Source organism: Perca fluviatilis, chromosome 19 (genome assembly GCF_010015445.1).
Source record: "Perca fluviatilis chromosome 19, GENO_Pfluv_1.0, whole genome shotgun sequence".
NCBI lineage: Eukaryota > Metazoa > Chordata > Actinopteri > Perciformes > Percidae > Perca > Perca fluviatilis.
Window position 1 is genome coordinate 959,920 of NC_053130.1, and position 9,125 is coordinate 969,044.

General features: G+C 28.6%; 1 long non-coding RNA gene across 1 annotated transcript; it reads right to left on the reverse strand.

The window, feature by feature from the left end:
- Positions 1–7,667: 7,667 nt before the first annotated feature.
- On the reverse strand, positions 7,668–8,925 carry LOC120547652. Its single transcript, XR_005637089.1, has 2 exons — positions 8,764–8,925; positions 7,668–7,791 (listed from the first exon to the last, which is right to left on the reverse strand). It is a non-coding gene; the product is annotated as an uncharacterized LOC120547652 (long non-coding RNA).
- Positions 8,926–9,125: the final 200 nt, after the last annotated feature.

Below are 9,125 nucleotides of genomic sequence, written 5' to 3' on the forward strand. Positions count from 1 at the left end.
CACCTTTTTTTCGAAATACTATACTATGACTTTTATCACTTTTTTCGACATATTATACTATGACTTTTTATCACTTTTTTCGACATACTATACTATGACTTTTTATCATCTTTTTTCCACATACTATACTATGACTTTTATCACTTTTTTTCCACATACTATACTATGACTTTTTTTTATACTTTATACTATGACTTTTATCACTTTTTTCACATACTATACTATGATCTTAACATTTTTTTTCCACACACTATACTAGACTTTTAATCACTTTTTTAGACATACTATACTATGACTTTTTAATCACTTTTTAGACATACTATACTATGACTTTTTTATCACTTTTTCCGACATATTATACTATGACTTTTTAATCACTTTTTCGACATACCATACTATGACTTTTTTATTACTTTTTCCGTACACTATAATGACTTTTAATCACTTTTTAGACATACCTATACTATGACTTTTTATCACCTTTTTCCTGACATACACTATACTATGACTTTTTAATGACTTTTTAGACATACTATACTATGACTTTTTAATCACTTTTTAGACATACTATACTATGACTTTTTAATGACTTTTTTCACATACTACTATGACTTTTAATGACTTTTTCGACATACTATACTATGACTTTTTATCACTTTTTCAAGATATTATACTATGACTTTTTTTCTCAGATATTATACTATGACTTTTTATTACTTTTTTCAACATACTGTACTATAAATTTTTATGACTTTTTAGACATATACTATGACTTTTTATCACTTTTTTCGAAATACTATACTATGACTTTTATCACTTTTTTCGACATATTATACTATGACTTTTATCACTTTTTTCCACATATTATACTATGACTTTTATCACTTTTTTCCACATACTATACTATGACTTTTATCACTTTTTTCCACATACTATACTATGACTTTTATCACTTTTTTCGACATATTATACTATGACTTTTATCACTTTTTTCCACATACTATGACTTTTATCACTTTTTTTTCACATACTATATACTATGACTTTTTAATCACTTTTAGACATACCATACTATGACTTTTTAATCACTTTTTTCGACATACTATACTTAATGATCTTTTCAAAAGACCTAGAAAAACTATGACTTTTTTTTTCGACATTATACTATGACTTTTTATTACTTTTCCAACATAACTGTACTATAAATTTTATGACTTTTTAGACTATATACTATGACTTTTTATCACCTTTTTTTCGAAATACTATACTATGACTTTTATCACTTTTTTCCACATACTATACTATGACTTTTTACACCTTTTTCTCGACATATACTATGACTTTTATCACTTTTTTCGACATATTACAGCATACTTTATCACTTTTTTCCACATACTATACTATGACTTTTATCACTTTTTTTTCCACATACTATACTATGACTTTTATCACTTTTTTTTTCCTACATACTCATACTATGACTTTTTAATCACTTTTTTTAGACATACTATACTATGACTTTTTAATCACTTTTTAGACATACTATACTATGACTTTTTATCACTTTTTCCGACATACTATACTATGACTTTTTAATGACTTTTAGACATAACTATACTATGACTTTTTAACTTTTTAGACATACTATACTATGACTTTTTATCACTTTTTCGACATACTATACTTATGACTTTTTATCACTTTTTCCGACATACTATATACTATGACTTTTTATCACTTTTTTCGACATACTATACTATGACTTTTTATCACTTTTTTCCGGCATACTATACTATGACTTTTTAATGACTTTTACATATACCTATACTATGACTTTTTAATCCTTTTTAGACATACTCATACTATGACTTTTTATCACTTTTTCCGACATACTATACTATGACTTTTTACTCTCACTTTTTCCGACATACTATAATTATGACTTTTTAATGACTTTTTAGACATACTATACTATGACTTTTTAATCACTTTTTCCGACATACTATACTATGACTTTTATCACTTTTCCTCGACTATACTACTATGACTTTTTAATCACTTTTTAGACATACTATACTATGACTTTTAATCACTCCTTTTTAGACATACTATACTATGACTTTTTAATCACTTTTTCCGACATACTATACTATGACTTTTTATCACTTTTTCCGACATACTATACTATGACTTTTTAATCACTTTTTAGACATACTATACTATGACTTTTTAATCACTTTTTAGACATACTATACTATGACTTTTTAATCACTTTTTAGACATACTATACTATGACTTTTTAATCACTTTTTTCGACATACTATACTATGATTTTTTTTAATCACTTTTTAGACATACTATACTATGACTTTTTAATGACTTTTGCTAATATACTATAACTTCTTTAATGACTTTTGGACATACCTACTATGACTTTTTAAATTTTTTAGACATACTATACTATGACTTTTTAATCACTTTTTTCCGACATACTATACTATGGAACCTTTTATCACTTTTTCCGACATACTATACTATGACTTTTTAATCACTTTTTAGACATACTATACTATGACTTTTTACACTTTTTTGCACATACCATACTATGACTTTTTTAATCACTTTTTAGACATACTATACTATGACTTTTTAATCACTTTTTCCGACATACTATACTATGACTTTTTAATCACTTTTTAGACATACTATACTATGACTTTTTAATCACTTTTTTCGACATACTATACTATGACTTTTTAATGACTTTTTAGACATACTATACTATGACTTTTATCACTTTTTTCGACATACTATACTATGACTTTTTATCACTTTTTTCCACATACTATACTATGACTTTTATCACTTTTTTCCACATACTATACTATGACTTTTATCACTTTTTTCCACATACTATACTATGACTTTTTAATCACTTTTTAGACATACTATACTATGACTTTTTAATCACTTTTTAGACATACTATACTATGACTTTTTATCACTTTTTCCGACATACTATACTATGACTTTTTAATCACTTTTTAGACATACTAGCTATACTATGACTTTTAAACTTTTTTCCGACATACTATACTATGACTTTTTAATGACTTTTTAGACATACTATACTATGACTTTTTAATCACTTTTTAGACATACTATACTATGACTTTTTAATGACTTTTTCGACATACTATACTATGACTTTTTAATGACTTTTTCGACATACTATACTATGACTTTTTATCACTTTTTCAAGATATTATACTATGACTTTTTTCGACATATTATACTATGACTTTTTATTACTTTTTCAACATACTGTACTATAAATTTTTATGACTTTTTAGACATATACTATGACTTTTTATCACTTTTTTCGAAATACTATACTATGACTTTTATCACTTTTTTCGACATATTATACTATGACTTTTATCACTTTTTTCCACATATTATACTATGACTTTTATCACTTTTTTCCACATACTATACTATGACTTTTATCACTTTTTTCCACATACTATACTATGACTTTTATCACTTTTTTCGACATATTATACTATGACTTTTATCACTTTTTTCCACATACTATGACTTTTATCACTTTTTTCGACATACTATACTATGACTTTTTAATCACTTTTTAGACATACTATACTATGACTTTTTAATCACTTTTTTCGACATACTATACTATGACTTTTTCAAAAGACTCCAGAACTTATACTATGACTTTTTTCGACATATTATACTATGACTTTTTATTACTTTTTCAACATACTGTACTATAAATTTTTATGACTTTTTAGACATATACTATGACTTTTTATCACTTTTTTCGAAATACTATACTATGACTTTTATCACTTTTTTCCACATACTATACTATGACTTTTATCACTTTTTTCCACATATTATACTATGACTTTTATCACTTTTTTCGACATATTATACTATGACTTTTATCACTTTTTTCGACATATTATACTATGACTTTTATCACTTTTTTCCACATACTAATACTATGACTTTTATCACTTTTTTTTCCACATACTCATACTATGACTTTTATCACTTTTTTCCACATACTATACTATGACTTTTATTAATCACTTTTTGGACATACTATACTATGACTTTTATAACACTCACTTTTCCACATACTATATTATGACTTTTTATCACTTTTCTCGACATACTATACTATGACTTTTTATCACTTTTTTTTCACATACTATACTATGACTTTTTATCACTTTTTCCGACATACTATACTATGACTTTTTAATGACTTTTTAGACATACTATACTATGACTTTTTAATCACTTTTTAGACATACTATACTATGACTTTTTATCACTTTTTCCGACATACTATACTATGACTTTTTATCACTTTTTCCGACATACTATACTATGACTTTTTAATGACTTTTTAGACATACTATACTATGACTTTTTAATCACTTTTTCCGACATACTATACTATGACTTTTTATCACTTTTTCCGACATACTATACTATGACTTTTTAATCACTTTTTAGACATACTATACTATGACTTTTTAATCACTTTTTAGACATACTATACTATGACTTTTTAATCACTTTTTAGACATACTATACTATGACTTTTTAATCACTTTTTCCGACATACTATACTATGACTTTTTAATCACTTTTTAGACATACTATACTATGACTTTTTAATCACTTTTTAGACATACTATACTATGACTTTTTAATCACTTTTTAGACATACTATACTATGACTTTTTAATCACTTTTTCCGACATACTATACTATGACTTTTTAATCACTTTTTAGACATACTATACTATGACTTTTTAATCACTTTTTAGACATACTATACTATGACTTTTTAATCACTTTTTAGACATACTATACTATGACTTTTTAATGACTTTTTAGACATACTATACTATGACTTTTTAATCACTTTTTCCGACATACTATACTATGACTTTTTATCACTTTTTCCGACATACTATACTATGACTTTTAATCACTTTTTGGACATACTATACTATGACTTTTAACACTTTTTAGACATACTATACTGACTTTTAATCACTTTTAGACATACTATACTATGATCTTTTAATCACTTTTCTCGACATACTATACTATGACTTTTTAATCACTTTTTAGACATACTATACTATGACTTTTTAATATATTTTTTTTCCGCACATACATATAACTTTTTAATGACTTTTTCGACATACTATACTATGACTTTTTAATGACTTTTTCGACATACTATACTATGACTTTTTATCACTTTTTCAAGATATTATACTATGACTTTTTTCGACATATTATACTATGACTTTTTATTACTTTTTCAACATACTGTACTATAAATTTTTATGACTTTTTAGACATATACTATGACTTTTTATCACTTTTTTCGAAATACTATACTATGACTTTTATCACTTTTTTCCACATACTATACTATGACTTTTATCACTTTTTTCGACATATTATACTATGACTTTTATCACTTTTTTCGACATATTATACTATGACTTTTATCACTTTTTTCGACATATTATACTATGACTTTTATCACTTTTTTCCACATACTATACTATGACTTTTATCACTTTTTTCCACATACTATACTATGACTTTTATCACTTTTTTCCACATACTATACTATGACTTTTTATCACTTTTTAGACATACTATACTATGACTTTTAATCACTTTTTAGACATACTATACTATGACTTTTTATCACTTTTTCCGACATACTATACTATGACTTTTTATCACTTTTTCCGACATACTATACTATGACTTTTTAATGACTTTTTAGACATACTATACTATGACTTTTTAATCACTTTTTAGACATACTATACTATGACTTTTTATCACTTTTTCCGACATACTATACTATGACTTTTTATCACTTTTTCCGACATACTATACTATGACTTTTTATCACTTTTTCCGACATACTATACTATGACTTTTTATCACTTTTTCCGACATACTATACTATGACTTTTTAATGACTTTTTAGACATACTATACTATGACTTTTAAACTTTTTCCGCACATACTATAATACTTTTATCACTTTTTCCTACATATTATACTATGACTTTTTAATCACTTTTTAGACATACTATACTATGACTTTTTAACACTTTTTAGACATACTATACTACATGTTTTTAAATCACTTTTAGACATACTATACTATGACTTTTTAATCACTTTTTCCGACATACTATACTATGACTTTTAATCACTTTTTAGACATACTATACTATGACTTTTTAATCACTTTTTACACATACTATACTATGACTTTTTAATGACTTTTTTGGACATACTATACTATGACTTTTATTGACTTTTTCGACATACTATACTATGACTTTTTATCACTTTTTCAAGATATTATACTATGACTTTTTTTCGACATATTATAATTATGACTTTTAATACATTTTCAACATACTGTACTATAAATTTCTATGACTTTTTAGACATATACTATGACTTTTTATCACTTTTTTTCGAAATACTATACTATGACTTTTATCACTTTTTTTGACATATTATACTATGACTTTTATCACTTTTTTCCACATACTATACTATGACTTTTATCACTTTTTTCGACATATTATACTATGACTTTTATCACTTTTTTCCACATACTATGACTTTTATCACTTTTTTCCACATACTATACTATGACTTTTTAATCACTTTTTTCGACATACTATACTATGACTTTTTCAAAAGACTCCAGAACTTGTGTGTAATATGAGATGAAGATGAAGTTGTTGTGAACACTGATGAGGATCTTCCTCGCCGTTGTCTCTGCCACCCAAAGAAAGAAATCCACAGCGACATAAAACAAGAAATCTTTAATTTATAGTTCAAGTCGTCAACAGGCCTTCACGCTGAGAAGACGTTTTAAAAAACAAGCCGCAAGTCAGACATGATCACATGGACCCAAAAGAGCAAAAAAACAAAGACAAAAAAAAATTCAAATTATGCAGATTGTTAAGAATGAAGATGAAGAAATATTTAAAAAGATAAAACTCTAAAGTCTCTGTTCGGTTTCCTCGAGGTCGTCGTCGTCGTCGTCGATGTGAGAGAAACGGAAACGCCGAAATAAAATCAGGAATGTGTTTTCAGTTCATGCGAGAATATTTAGTCCCATCAGAAAACAACCCTAATGTGTGTGTGTGTGTGTGTGTGTGTGTATATGTCCGTGTATGTCTGTGCATGTGTGTCTGTTTGTGTGTGTGTGTGTGTCTCTGTCTATGTGTCTGTGTGTATATGTCAGTGTATGTATATGTGTGTATGTGTGTATCTGTGTGTGTGTGTGTGTGTGTCAGTGTGTCTGTGTGTATATGTCAGTGTATGTATCTGTGTGTATGTGTGTCTCTGTGTGTATGTCTGTGTGTTTGTGTCAGTGTATGTATGTGTGTATCTGTGTGTGTGTGTGTGTGTGTGTGTGTGTCTCTATGTCTGTGTGTGTGTATGTCTATGTCTGTGTGTGTCTGTGTGTGTGTATGTGTCTGTGTGTGTGTCTCTATGTCTGTGTGTGTGTCTTTCTATGTCTGTGTGTGTCTGTGTGTCTGTGTGTGTTTGTATATATGTGAGTATGTGTGTGTGTGTGTGTGTGTGTGTGTGTGTGTGTGTGTGTGTGTGTGTGTGTGTGTGTGTGTGTGTGTGTGTATTCAGGCTGAATCGTCCGTCTGTTGGTGAGCGGTGCCGAGGAAATCACTGCAACAACAAAAACACAGAGAGAGAAAAGTTACGTCTCTTTCACATCATCGTGGACGTCTCGAACTTTCCCCGAAACAGCTGAACGTGAGAACTGTTGGACACAACGTCTTTACCCCGCCAGCTTAAAGTCTCAACTAACGTAAAAGTTACCTAAACTTAAGTTAACGTTAACTAAACTTAAGTTATCTTAACTTAAGTTATCTTAACTTAAGTTACCTAAACTTAAGTCATCTTAACTTAAGTTATCTTAACTTAAGTTATCTTAACTTTAGTTATCTTAACTTTAGTTACCTAAACTTAAGTTATCTTAACTTTAGTTATCTTAACTTTAGTTATCTAAACTTTAGTTACCTAAACTTAAGTTATCTTAACTTAAGTTACCTAAACTTAAGTTATCTTAACTTTAGTTATCTTAACTTTAGTTATCTAAACTTTAGTAACCTAAACTTAAGTTATCTTAACTTTAGTTATCTAAACTTTAGTAACCTAAACTTTAGTTATCTTAACTTTAGTTATCTTAACTTAAGTTAACGTTAACTAAACTTAAGTTATTTAAACTAAAGTTATCTAAACTAACTCCTCTACGATATTGGGGAGGGTCTACGATGTCGGGGACAGTCTACGATGTCGGGGACGGTCTACGATGTCGGGGACAGTCTACGATGTTTGGGACTGTCTACGATGTCGGGGACAGTCTACGATGTCGGGGGACAGTCTACGATGTCGGGGACGGTCTACGATGTCGGGGACAGTCTACGATGTAGACTGAGGATGTTGTAATGTTCTGCTGGTACCAGTCCCAGAGGATGTTCTAATGTTCTGCTGGTACCAGAGGATGTTGTAATGTTCTGCTGGTACCAGTACCTGAGGATGTTGTAATGTTCTGCTGGTACCAGTACCTGAGGATGTTGTAATGTTCTACTGGTACCAGTACCAGAGGATGTTGTAATGTTCTGCTGGTACCAGTACCTGAGGATGTTGGGCAGCTCCGGGCTCCTGTAGATGAACTTGTGTTTGTAGGCCAGAGACGACGGGAAGGGAACAAACTGGACTTTGTGGCCGCTGAGGCTCTTGGACTGGGACGCCATGTGGTACAGCTGCAGGAGGGAGACAGGACATCGTTCATCTAAACCAGTAATAGTTCATCTAAACCAGTAATAGTTCATCTAAACCAGTAATAGTTCATCTAAACCAGTGATAGTTCATCTAAACCAGTAATAGTTCATCTAAACCAGTAATAGTTCATCTAAACCAGTGATAGTTCATCTAAACCAGTAATAGTTCATCTAAACCAGTGATAGTTCATCTAAACCAGTAATAGTTCATCTAAA